Genomic DNA, 12,886 nt, shown 5'->3' on the forward strand with positions numbered 1-12,886 from the left:
TGTCTGAGCTTTGCACCTCCCATTCAGTATAACATATCAAAAAAAGTTTAAAGATAAGTTAGATAAGTTTTATTTCTGTCTGATGTGTAATAAAAACAAGATATATGGCACACATCTACCTATGTGGAAGTAAAAAAGAAACGCACACACACACACACACACACACACACACACGGCTGTGTTAAGAAAACCCTAATTGAATTTCCCCTCTGACTGGAAGCACATGGTTGTGCAAAAATATTGCAACACACCTAATTTGATTTAATTTGTGTTTATATAAATGTATGTATGCAGTAGTTTGAACGTAGGACAGTATTTACAATCCTTAACAGTCGTACATTAAATCAATCCACGTGATGTCAGTTTATAGGAGCATATGGTGTCACATTAATAGATGCCCTCATATTGTACACATCCCCAACTCATTCTCATTTGTTTCAGGTTTTGGCCGTTTCACATTACTCATTAATGATGTCTCTGACTTTGAGTGCACATGTGTCACCATCACATCATCTGTGATCTGGGTGGTCTTCTATTCCTATAGATAAATACAGATACAGAGACCCTGCAGATTCTTTACAGAAATGTTAAAGGAGCTGTGTGTTCAGTAATTAATGTAATGAAAATGGCAGGCTTGTGTGTGTAAGCTGAGCTGTCATATATAATGCAGGCTCTGATAGATGATGTGTGTTGTGCATAGAAACTGTAATTTAGGAGGGAGCGTGTATTAAATGTCTTAATTTTTGCATTAAGGAAGGTGACAGTGTCATGTTTGTTCTCCTTCTCTTTAAATCCACATTAATATTACTGTTGTTCAGATTTGTCTAAATCTGAATTCAAACTGCTTTGACAAGGTCAAAATCGTGCTCTACACCCACTTTGACTAAAATCATGTTCTGTATGTTTTAGCTGCTGTTCATTAACTCTAACTGCAGCTTGACATAATGAAGGAGAGGGACAGGCACAGCGAACGCTGAGATAAATTAGTTAAGGTATCACCAACAGTCATTTACTGTAACTCAATCTGAGGAGCACAAAAAGACTCTTGATGTGTATTTGTGTATGTGCTGAGCATAAATCAATACCTCTGGACTGATTAGTACTAATGAACGGGGTTCTTAAAGTACAACTGTGGGAATGTTGGTATTTTTTTACTTGATTAAATCATATTAAACATCTTCATATAATTAAATGCAGTTGTACCTCGATATGGATCCTTCTGTGCTTCATGTTGTGTGTGTGTGTGTGTGTGTGTGTGTGTGTGTTTGTGCACATGTAGAGGCAGAGGGAGTCGTTATTGGTTATTCTAGAAGATCGGCCTATGACATTTAATAACAAGCTCCAGTCTTCTCATCTAAAATACCTGGAGCTCCCCAGGTCCATTGGTCCAGCTCAGTATCAGGTGTAGAGAACAGGTGAAGCCTAGTAAAGCACAAACTTCACTGCCCAAACACACATGTATGCACACATTTGGCTCCATCTCAACCTGCGACAATGCCACATTTGTTTAACAGCTGATCTCCATATGATAAGAGAGAGCAATGTATTAGGCAGGACACCCACACACACACCCTCCACCCCCCACACACACACACACTCACGTCTTCAGATGGTTATCGTATTTACATAATCATTAGTTGTGGGTGAGACTCTGTCACGATCTGTGCGGTATTAAAAGCTATTACTGTTTGCGATATATGCACACGTGCACACAGTATGCGTTTACGGGGAATTTGTCCAAACAAATACAAATGCAAACGCGGACTGGCACGCTCGAGTACTCCCGTTCCCCACGAGGAAACTAAATCCAACACAAACAGACACAAAAGACACCAGCACGCCAATGTAACATTTAGAAAACTTGTTTTCGACAGAAGCACACTACATGCACACACTCACGCCATACACACACACACACACACACACACACACAAAATCTGACCCCACTGCCCCTCCCCATGGCTTAGAGAAATTACTGCCACCTGAAGCGGAACCCCGTCCATCAAGCAGAGGCCCCTCAAAGCCCCACAGGTGTCTTTTAACATGTCCAAAGCACACCCCCCCCCCCTCTACCTCCTGGCTCTCCATGTGGCCATTCATCTGGCTGCAGTAGAGGACATCAAAACAAACCCAACCCCGGGGGGAAAACCTCACAGCTAGCCATGCACATGAATTACTCTGTAGTGAATCACAGCTTGGTGCTCCCAATGCTGTGACAAGACAATCAGACCATTACATGTAGATCCCACATTAGAACTTCTGAGTTGGTTTCTTTCGAGAGACACAAACTTTATTAGTATTCATGTTGCACCTCTATTGTCGTCAAAAGGTTTTAACTGTACGGCAAACAGACCGACTCCAGGTCTTTCACCGCAATTCACATCCCCTATTGTTCTGCTTCTCATCTCCCCTTTGTGGGTGTTTCTTAAACAAGTTGATCCGTAGCCAGGAACCAAAGAACAAATCACTCGATCCTGACCAGACTTGCAGTGTGAAGATGATGGGTGAGTGGGGGGGGGGGATGGGTGAGTTATGAGAGACAGGTGGAAAACGCTCCAAACCGCAAAGACCAACGATGTGTTTCTCTAATATTTCGGCTGGCTGTGGCTTAAAGACGCGCTGCTAAACATAATGGAATTTGTTTAAAATAGAGAGAAATGGAGCAATCACCAACTTTGGCTAAATGGCATTTAAGTGAAAAGCACAGAAGAATCGGCCAAATCCAGTCACTCTACATTAACAGCGGGATAACAACATGACATAAATGCTTTTCCACTGTAGCTCGCACTTCATCTATCCCTGCAGTGATTTTTTTGTTATTGCCCAAGCTAAATAAAATGAACTCCCACCAAAAGAGCGATCGAGACTACGATGGAAACAAAGAGCTGTGCCGACATTGTACGAACCGGGAGGCAAACGCAGGTAACCCCACAGACAAACAGGCACGAAGACAGACACCGACACATACAGACGGAAACCCAAACAGCGAGACAGCCAGCCTTTTTAGAATAAACACTGGAGCTCTCAGCGTCGCCCAGGAAGAAATCATTTTCTTTGATGTCAAGCCATATGTCCTCGCAGGAGTCTGAGGAATTGAAGTACTGTCCAAACAAACATCAGCACCGCTAACACCCTCAAGGTCAGTGGCGTGTGTGAGTTCCAGTCTATATCTAGTGTATGTGTGGACTGAGATGATGGAGGGGGGGGGGGGGGGGGGGGATGGTTGTGTATACAGAACTTGTGCGGTTGGTATGTCAGTTATGCGTTTTCATTGCCGTTCTATTTTTCTCTTAATGTAGTGAAGATTTAGGAGACGCATAACTGGTTCTTAAACAGTAGCTCACAACTGTCTGCACCGACCCACCTGAAGATCTACTGAGTCGCTGTAAATAATAAGGATGCCAAATTCTCATCTCAACTCTTATTATATGTTATGCTATGTTATATACACCTTTTATTGATGCAGGACTCTTAATGGCAACACACCAATAAGCCGCATACGTACATACAACACATTTGTCCTGTTTCTTTGCTCTGTGTTCTGAAGTAATTGGTCTGTGTTCATATCTCTTATTTTGGACAATATGTTGCACTGTAACTGTTGTTTTGTCTTGTGCTACCAAGGATAGCTTCACTAAAGAAGTCTAAAACACCAACTAAAATTGTATTCATGCTTGTTTTGTGTGTGTTTACCCTTTACTCTCATCACTGCACTACACAGGCCAGTGTGTTTTCTTCTGTTTTTGGCTCATCACAGGCTGGACGACTACAGAGACAACACTGCTACACCGAGCACAGTCCCTTCCTAGCTGGTAAACAGTGGTGTTCCATTGCAGCAGTTTATTTAGGAGTCTATTCTAACCCAAACAGGGATTACAACAAAGCCCACTGCTCCCTCTTTTAGACCACTAAGTACTTTGTGCTGCTGAAGGCTGGTAGGCTGCTGAAGCGTACGGACAGCTGCTTGTGTGTACGAGAGAAGGAAAAGAGAGGAGACGAGGTGAAAAAGAGACAGAAAGAAAATGTGTGGCAGCGGGAACAACCGAGCTTCCAGAAAAAACATCATCACAGCAGCTCACACACGGCGACGAGTGAGCAGCACTTGAGATCTGTCTGATAAAACCTTGGCTTGAGCAACTCAGTGGAACCTTGTAATATATTTACAGCATGCCTAAATGTCAGTAAAAGCCTGACTACAAATCACTTACACTGGCTGAAGCTGCTCGACTTGACATGTATAAGGAATGTAAATGTTAAGGAGAGAGAAAAAAAAAAGTCTTACAAACTTTTAAACTGAATTATCTGTTGATTGCTGAAGGTGAAAGAAAACTACAAGTATGGTGCCCCCTTGGGGACAAACAACATTCGTTTTCAGTCACTGATTAAGAGCCCTGTATGTTTTAGTCTTGTCCATGTTGTTATCATTGGGAGGTTTTACTGTAATTCCATTCATACTAATATCCCACATGAATAATAATAGCCACGTCTTTTTAGACTTTTATTTTGTAGCTTTCTTGAGTTATTTTGGGTTCTCAGTGTTACACTTGGTAATTAAAAGAACTCAATCACCATTTGAAACTATACTAATGTAAATAATCATTCAGTAATTGGAAAACCTTGAGCCATGATAAAGCCAAATGGATGGAATGCAATGGAAACTCACATATTTTATGTTGTCTGTGCAGAAGAATAATAGGAACAAGAGCATTTATCCACTGAAGAGAATATGCATGGGCAATCCGCTTGGTATCTACAACAAACGCACAACAGAAGAGTGAGATGTAATGGAAAAGCACAAGGAAGCTTTTCCACTCGCAAGTTCATGACCTCACCAATAGCTACTTCCCTCTTCATTTACCCACACACACACACACACACACACACACTTTGCACTTCTTCTCCACTTTGCAGTGATGTTGAATGATGCTGTAGCCAGCACACCTGTGTGTGTGTGTGTGTGTGCGCGTGTGTGTGTGTGTGTGTGTGTGTGTGCATACGGGTTCACATTTGCATTTTCCTCTGTGTCCATGTGTGTTAGTGAGTGAGCGGGGCGTATGTGTTGTGTGCACATGTGTCAGGTTACAGCAGTAATGGCTCTGCTGAAACATGTGTCGCCCACTCACAGGTTGGTATTTAATACAGACATTACAAAGAGGTGTTTCCTCTACAACTTACTCTACTGAAGGGGGGTCACCCGACTTAAGCAGTAGTCGTCATAAAATCTAAAATAGCGCTGTAAGATGTGCCGTGCTGTATAATTAATTCCTTTTGTATGTTTATGGGCTGGTTACAATAATGATAATGTGCAACTGTAGCAAGATGCATTAAGTATTGTATTAATCAAGATGCAATTTCAATCTGTGGAGAAAAACACCAGCACATGCCCAAATAGTCATGCTGGAACAGTTGGTTAACAGTATCTTCTATCTTAAGTGTCTTTTATGTTTATGCAAAGCTACAGCCCAGAGGCACTAAATTAAATTCAGTTCCTAGAGAATATGCTTGAGAGAGAACAGATATTTTAGGACAGATAACTAATATCAGTAATTTATGAAGGATCTGGTGTCACTATCCACATGGTGCTTTTGGCGAATTTGGATTGCAGAGAAGGACGCATCGTGAGACTGTTTCTCTTCACTGCCATCGTCCTCCTTCTGGCAAATACTGTGACTGCACAATGTGCTGCATTTTTATTAGTGCAGTTCATCCCAACATCAGGTGTTTGCAGAGAAAGTAGTGACTCCAACATTATTCGCTCCTGTAAAGGGCCTGGTGATATATACTGAATTAAAATGCCTGCCCTCATCACAGGGATCTTTCATCAAATGTTTCATTCTATATGATAAATACAATTATCCAAAGGATCTTGTAGTATCAGCAATGGTCAATAATATTTTGTCTTACTTGTAAATGAGGCTTGATACGAGCAGAGTTTCACTCTCACCGGTGGGGTCAGTCACACAGCTCTACAATCTCTGCAGAAACAAAGACAAAATAAAAATTCAGTAAGACAGTACAGAGTGACCCTTTATGAAAGTTTTTTTTTTTTTTTTTTTTTTTTTTTTACTTTTTCATTATATTATTTAATTTACAACAACAACAACAAAAAAAGCTTCAGTATCAAAAGCAACAGGTTTCCTCCAACTCATAACACACAGCTATAACTTAGAACCAGCTTATCTTGCAGTGCTGCCTTCATGAATCGCACGTTGTATTTGAGGTATCAAGTTAAATACATTTAAATAAAGCCATACAAAAGGAGAAACATATGCAACTTTTATAAAACTGTAGGACTGCAAGGAAGGGTTTCAATACTTCTTGTGATTGGAGGGTCAGCTAGAACAGGTTCCCACCTGTGGAGTTGGAAAATCAAACTCAAATAAAACTTCTCTACATAAATGTGACACTCTGGGCGGGTCCATTTCTTCATCTCTAAGAAAACACAGCCTCCACAACACGGTAACTCACTTTGGATTCATTTGACACGACATTTCTTTTTATTGCCACCCTATAAACCACTCCGGCCTCGTGCGTATGAGCGCGTTTGTGTCTCAGTTTTGTGTATCTGTCTGTGGCCTTTTCTGCATGTGTTATCCTCCACAGTCAGAACCAACATTAAACAAAGAGGTCAATTCATATTAGGTGTTAAAAAGGCCAGATTGTACATAAATCAATGCTCTACAAACTTTTATACATCTCTCAAACCACAAGCAGTGGAAAAAGAAATTAATCTTATAACATTTCTGAAATAAAGGTACCATTCAGCCCTGACAAAGAAAATGACATTTGGTAATTGCAGTGGGTCAAAAAAGTCCAGGATAATGCTTCTTTTAGCTCACACACAGCTCCAGTAAAATGTTGCCCTTGGGCCCGAGGCTCTCCGTGCTTTAATAATAATGACAGGGAAGCGGCTTTATCCAGATTAAAAGGAAACGTATGTCTTCAAAATGTCACACAGATAGAAAAATAAAACACTGCTTTGTTTGCATAGCTGAGAGAAGACAGAAGATAATGAATGAGCGTCATTGTCAGATCTATCAGAATAAGACAATATAACCCAGGCACAAGCTTGACTTTAACAAGAATCTTAGATTTATAGAGCAAGATTAATTACTCAAGACTCATCTTATTTTGGGAGCAACTCTGCACCGAAGACAGAGAGCAATTGTTTCAAAACAGGCTGAACTAACATTGATGATCAACTTATGGCGAAACTCGCATATCAGCGTGAAGACAGATTAAAATGTGGGTAGTGTTTGGTAAAGATAGGCCAATGAAACATACAGCCTCCTACAGTTTCAGGAAGTTTATGCCATGTGTTCTCAAAACAAAATAATCCGTTTTTGTTTGACCTGACCTGAACAGCGAAGGGACAGATTAACCCAGAACGTATGAGCACCAAATCTTTACACTGGATGGTTGTAAAGATGTTATAATTAAAATATGAATCTGAACATTGATATTTGTAGTTGGGACATAAATAAGGTTGAGAAACTCACTTTCCCCGTTTTTTTAATTATTCTTAATTTATAAAATAAAAAACTAAATAAATAAAGATATGTTAGATTTATTAGCTCTTACTCTAGTCTACTGTGTGTCAAAGCACTGACCTATGCCCTCTGTAAATGGGAGCAGTAAATGAAACATCATCATAAAAGCTGCAGGAAAAGATGCAATAATTAGTGGATCTTTTATTTATATTAAATATTTCAAAATCAAAATGTAATTTACTGACAAACATCACTGGTGAATTAAGTACAAATAAACAAAAACTGAGGTTTGCATACATTCTGGAGACGAGACGAGAAGGAAGCAAAGAAGCAGAGTGATCTGCTGTGTTGCGTCTGCAGCAGTGGGGAACAGCGACTCTGCTGCAGCATTATTATAGCATCGTTACGCAAAACGCTGCATGGGCGCAGGCATTTCCAAACAAGTTGTTTTCTTTGCTCCACCAGACTTGACTTAAGTTTTATAAAGTGCTACAGTGCGTGTTGCTGAGCGGATCTCGTTTGTTAGCGCCAGAGTCCGCTGCTCTGTTCCGCTAATGTAGAATACCAAAAAGACCACCACCCCTTTCCCAGCCAGAGCTGCTGCCACGGTGCATGCCCATTTTATAAATACTTTGAATGGAACTGATGAAGCTGAGACCTAGCGTGCAGTGCCCCCTTTAAAAAAAAAAAAACTCCAGTAATTGTGTCTTGTGTGACCACATTTTCCAGGGCTACATACAGTAGTATAAACCTGGGGGCTACGTTAACCCTGAAGTACACACCTCAGCACAGCAAGAACCAGTCATTTTACCAACTGAGGGAAATAGCTTCAATCTAACTCATGTATCATCTGAGGTATGTGGGAAGCAGAAAATGCCACTGTGGGTGTCAGTTTACAGTCCAGCCTTCAGGTATCAAAAGCCGGCGTGTCATGGCGAGAGCCAGGCGGCGTGCCAGACAGTTGGTTGTTTCTAAAAAGGATCAGTGAGATGGATTACTGCCTAAATCCCTTCTTTCAGTGAGTTCCTACAGACTGTCATTTCTCCCCGTGTTTCACAATAGCCAATGAAAACAGTGACAGGTAGAGCAAGGGAGGAAAATAAGCAGCCTGCAGAGGAAGCACGAGCCCGTGTGTGTGTGTGTGTGTCTGTGTGTAACTTTACACTTGTTTTAATCATCGTGAAATCGTGCTTAGATGTGCACAGGTGGTGGCTGAAGAAAACACATATTTCAGGGTGATGTTTTCTGAAGAGTGAGAGGTTGCACGCTGTCAGCTAGTTTTAATTTGGCAGTTGGGCACTTTTTTTTTTTTTTTTTTTTTTTTTTTACACCCCACAGTAACACGTTCACATCCATTTTAAGTCACCGCTCAACAATATTCTTATCAATATCCATCTAATAATACATTTGCCATGAACCCTATTCTCCATTCAACAAGCCGACATACCACCCACGTGCCACCATCTGCAGAGCTATCCAGAGAAACAGTACTGCCATAGAGGTTTCAGTGAATTCTCGAAAAACCATTAAAAGAAAACACATGATCAAATTCATGTGAGTCTGTAAATAGCAAAATGTCTGAACAGAAGATTGATTCATACTTACGGGTAAATGTGGCAATCACTCAGTGAGCCTGGTCTTTTGCCCTACGCTCACACATTACTGCTCTGAGGCACTTCTGTTAGCCGTTTCACACACACACAAACGCACACACACGTGCACACACAGACACACGCACGCGGGAACACACACATGCACCCCACCCACATTGTAAAAGTGCAAACCAGCAATTATATTAAACCTGTAAGTCTACTTGGCAGTGTGTCCGATGCCCAGTGTCCAGGTCTAATGAGAAACCCACACACTCCCTGTGTTAAAAAAAAAAAAAATCTCAGGTCTGGAACAACCTCAGTAAAACTAGAATCAATGATAGCATGCGGTATAGTAACTGCAAAACGTATCACTTCAGAGCCTCTGTCTCTCTATACCACACATTCATGGCAAGGATATATTCTGCAGCCAGCTCTGTAATTGTATTTACAGCAACCTGGCTGGATTAGATTACAATGAAAACCATCCACATCATTTACAAGCCAGAAACTCCCCCAGGAAAGCATCAAAAAACAGGGCAGCTAAAGTAAAAAACATTTCACAGACGGATATTAATATATTACTGAGAGAGGATTAGGAAAAGGGAAGACACGTTAAAGTAAAATAAAGTTACAGGTACATTTTTGTGTAATGAAAAAGACCTCGCCGAAGACAGAACTAGTGCAGCAGGGAGTGATAGGGAGTGCAGCGAGGCACAAGAGCAGGACCGATACTTTAATCATTTGTAACAAGGAGCACAGTATGTTTTCTCCAGCTAGAAAACAGATCCCACACACAGACAGACTTCATTTAACTCGCACGTCAAATTAAAATTGCACTGTACATGTGCGCGTGCGCGCACACACACACACACACTGAGAGAGTTCAATTCAAAATTCAAAGAGTTACGCGAAGTGGAACTCAGTGTCAAGGATGTTCATCTTTTTAAAAGTTATTTAATGAAATGCATTCCCAGCGTCTGTTTATTAGACAATGGCAACATTGACAGCAGAAGCACAAACCAGGGAGCTTTAATTCTCTTAGGAAAACGTCTGCCAACTCCAATGAAATACAGGCATCCATATTTTTTGCATGTAGCCTGACCTGAGCTGAACCTTTTGCCTTTACAGTAAACGTTTTGATCTAACATAGTATATTTCCAGCACAAAAGTGTTTCAGTTTTTACTTTTCATGTAATGTCCTCATTTACATTTGGTCACAGGCCGATTCCCTGCAGTTGCCACATGTCTGTCTGGATGTCGCTTTTTAAGCTCTGAACAGGATTTTGTTACTTAAAATATCCCAATTTATTCTGCTACCTGATGACAGGCCACCGAAGGACTCACCAAAAGCGCATCCTGCCGGTCAAAGTCGAAGCGTCTGCAGCCCACCCCTGCCGGGCTGCACCTGCCAGTAAATGTCAACTGTGTTTGCACATGTTTGATTGACGCGCTGAAGTTGGTGACTGACGTGATGTGTTTCCCCAGAAAACACCCCCCCAGAGGTGTGAAGTACAGTATGGAGTCATGAACTGCTTAGAGCTGTGTGTCTGCCTATACATGTGTGTGTGTGTGTGTGTGTGTGTGTGTGTGTGAAGGTCAGCGCTATGTGGATTTTAGGAGGTGTCTCAGATAGAGAACAGCAGTTTGAAGGATATGACTCATTAATGGCTCAACAGACCCCTCAGTGAGTACATTCTCTACTTGGAAACAAGGAACAAATCCATCTACCCGCCAGGTTACCAAATCTTTTCCGCCTTTTCCCTCCCTAACCTTTGTCCACCTCAACACATCGAGGTTTAAATGTGTCAACTTGAGAAAGTTTGATGGACAACTGTAATATGACTCTAAACATTTTAGAGACTACTTCTTTGGTCCTGAAACTTACAGCACCACACCATATGTCCAGACAGTAGACCCACTCACTGCCTAGAAGAAAATGTAAATATCTGATACTCCTAATTTGGTGTGACACTTAATTACAACAACAAAACAATTGGCCAGCATCCTCAAACTTTATTAAAGCAGGTATAGAAGAGAGGTTCGAGGGCACAGTAAGGGCAGACACAAGAAAAAAAAAACTAATTCATACAGGATGAAAACCAATCTTGAAGGAGAGTCACCTTGAGAATACCCTGTGGCAACAAAGAACGTCCACAACCTCCAGATTATCCTTAATTTCCTGCAGCAGAAGGCACAGCTCAAACTAGTTTACATTTCTTAATTACATGCTTTTTCAAAGCGGTATGGAATTAATGAGATGGAAACTTTAATAATAATAATAACCAAAATGTGAAGAAGACCTAGATAAATAAAGTAGTTTAATGGTTTTAAGAGTAGTGTGATCGTCTGAAAGAGCAGAAATAAAATACAACAGGAGACAAACAGTGCAGCACAAGTAAAAATAAGACATGGAAACCGACCCGAGCATGTGTAACTCTTGGAAGTACAATAAAGATCATGGAAATGTTTCAAAAACTGTCCACAGTGTTGGTATTTTCACACAGGCAGTTTTTTTTTTTTTTTAAAGCCTTCATTGTTTTACCAGCTGCACACTGAATATCCCATTTATATTTTATTTGACATCCTTCACCGACCGCTGTTGAGTTTAGGTTCACCCAACAGAGCCCCTCACATTCATTTGTGCCAGTTTAAGCTTATTAAATCGTAAAACAGAATATGAAGTTCAGTCAAATGGATTGTTTTAATATTTTATGAGTGCACGACCTAATTTCGGAGCCCTTTTTTTTTTTTGCTAGTTTGCGAAATGACAAGATGTCAAATAACATGCGTAGCTGAGCCAAGTTCGTAGGCACGAAGAACACGTACAATAACATTACTGGTAAAGGAAAATATATCCGCTCCATGACCCAACAGAGTTAGCAATCAAGGAAACCTCCTCCTATTCACCAGAGAAACGTAGCTCATCACATGAACAATTTCAGAAAGGAAATATTGTATATTGATATATTATAGGAACTAGAATCTCATTGTAATTAACATTGTGGCACATTATACTAACTGAATAGTCGTATTTGCTTGTTGTTGAGCACTAAACCACTAAAATCTTAAGCATGAACATACAGCAACAAGTGCCCCCCCTCCAAAACACATACATACACACACACACACACACACACACACACACACACACACACACACACACACACACACACACACACACACCTCACCAGTTACAGAATGAGCCATTTCAAACTGAAATAATAATCCAACACAAACATTTTAACATTACTCAACAAAACATTAGCTCGTCATATAAAATTTGCTGGCTGACCATTAATTCTCCATCATTTGCTGCCTATTTTCCATCTCACACATTCTCAGACAACAAAGGACCACCACCACCACCACCACCATTTGCCCCCAGGTGGCCGCAGGCCTCATAAATGGCTCCAGACGCGAGGACTCTGTCCACCATCTGACAGTGATTAGGACACGGCCTCGCTGAACACAAGTAGAGCCTCCACACTCGCTTGCTGCATCACACCTTTATACGCAGCAAAAGTAAACATGCCACCCACAAGTTTCTAGATTCAGGCTGGGGACACCAATCTGTAGTAAAGATGTGAATGGTTTTCGATTTCATTTTAATAAAACGCGGCATGAGATGCTTTAGATCAAACAAGAGTAAGACAACTTGTTTAAAAAAATCAAAAAAATGTAGAAAGTTTGTTGTTTGGGTTCTGACACCTTACATCACATCTATTTATAGAGCGTATAATACTTACAGAAATACAAAGTGGAGAAAACACTGGTATAATGTTTAACATCTAAAGTGTATAGACT

At 40.8% G+C, this 12,886-nt stretch overlaps 1 protein-coding gene across 2 annotated transcripts in view; it reads right to left on the reverse strand.

Moving 5' to 3' along the window:
* bmpr1ba (bone morphogenetic protein receptor, type IBa) overlaps window positions 1-12,886 on the reverse strand; it is a 54,091-nt gene that overhangs the window by 31,825 nt on the left and 9,380 nt on the right. For both annotated transcript variants that reach the window (XM_026342903.1, XM_026342902.1), the window contains exon 2: window positions 5,905-5,975. The gene's annotated coding sequence lies outside the window, so the exon portion shown is untranslated. The remainder of the gene's footprint in view (window positions 1-5,904; window positions 5,976-12,886) is intronic.

The sequence above is a fragment of the Anabas testudineus genome, chromosome 9, assembly GCF_900324465.2.
Source record: "Anabas testudineus chromosome 9, fAnaTes1.2, whole genome shotgun sequence".
Taxonomy (NCBI): Eukaryota; Metazoa; Chordata; class Actinopteri; order Anabantiformes; family Anabantidae; genus Anabas; species Anabas testudineus.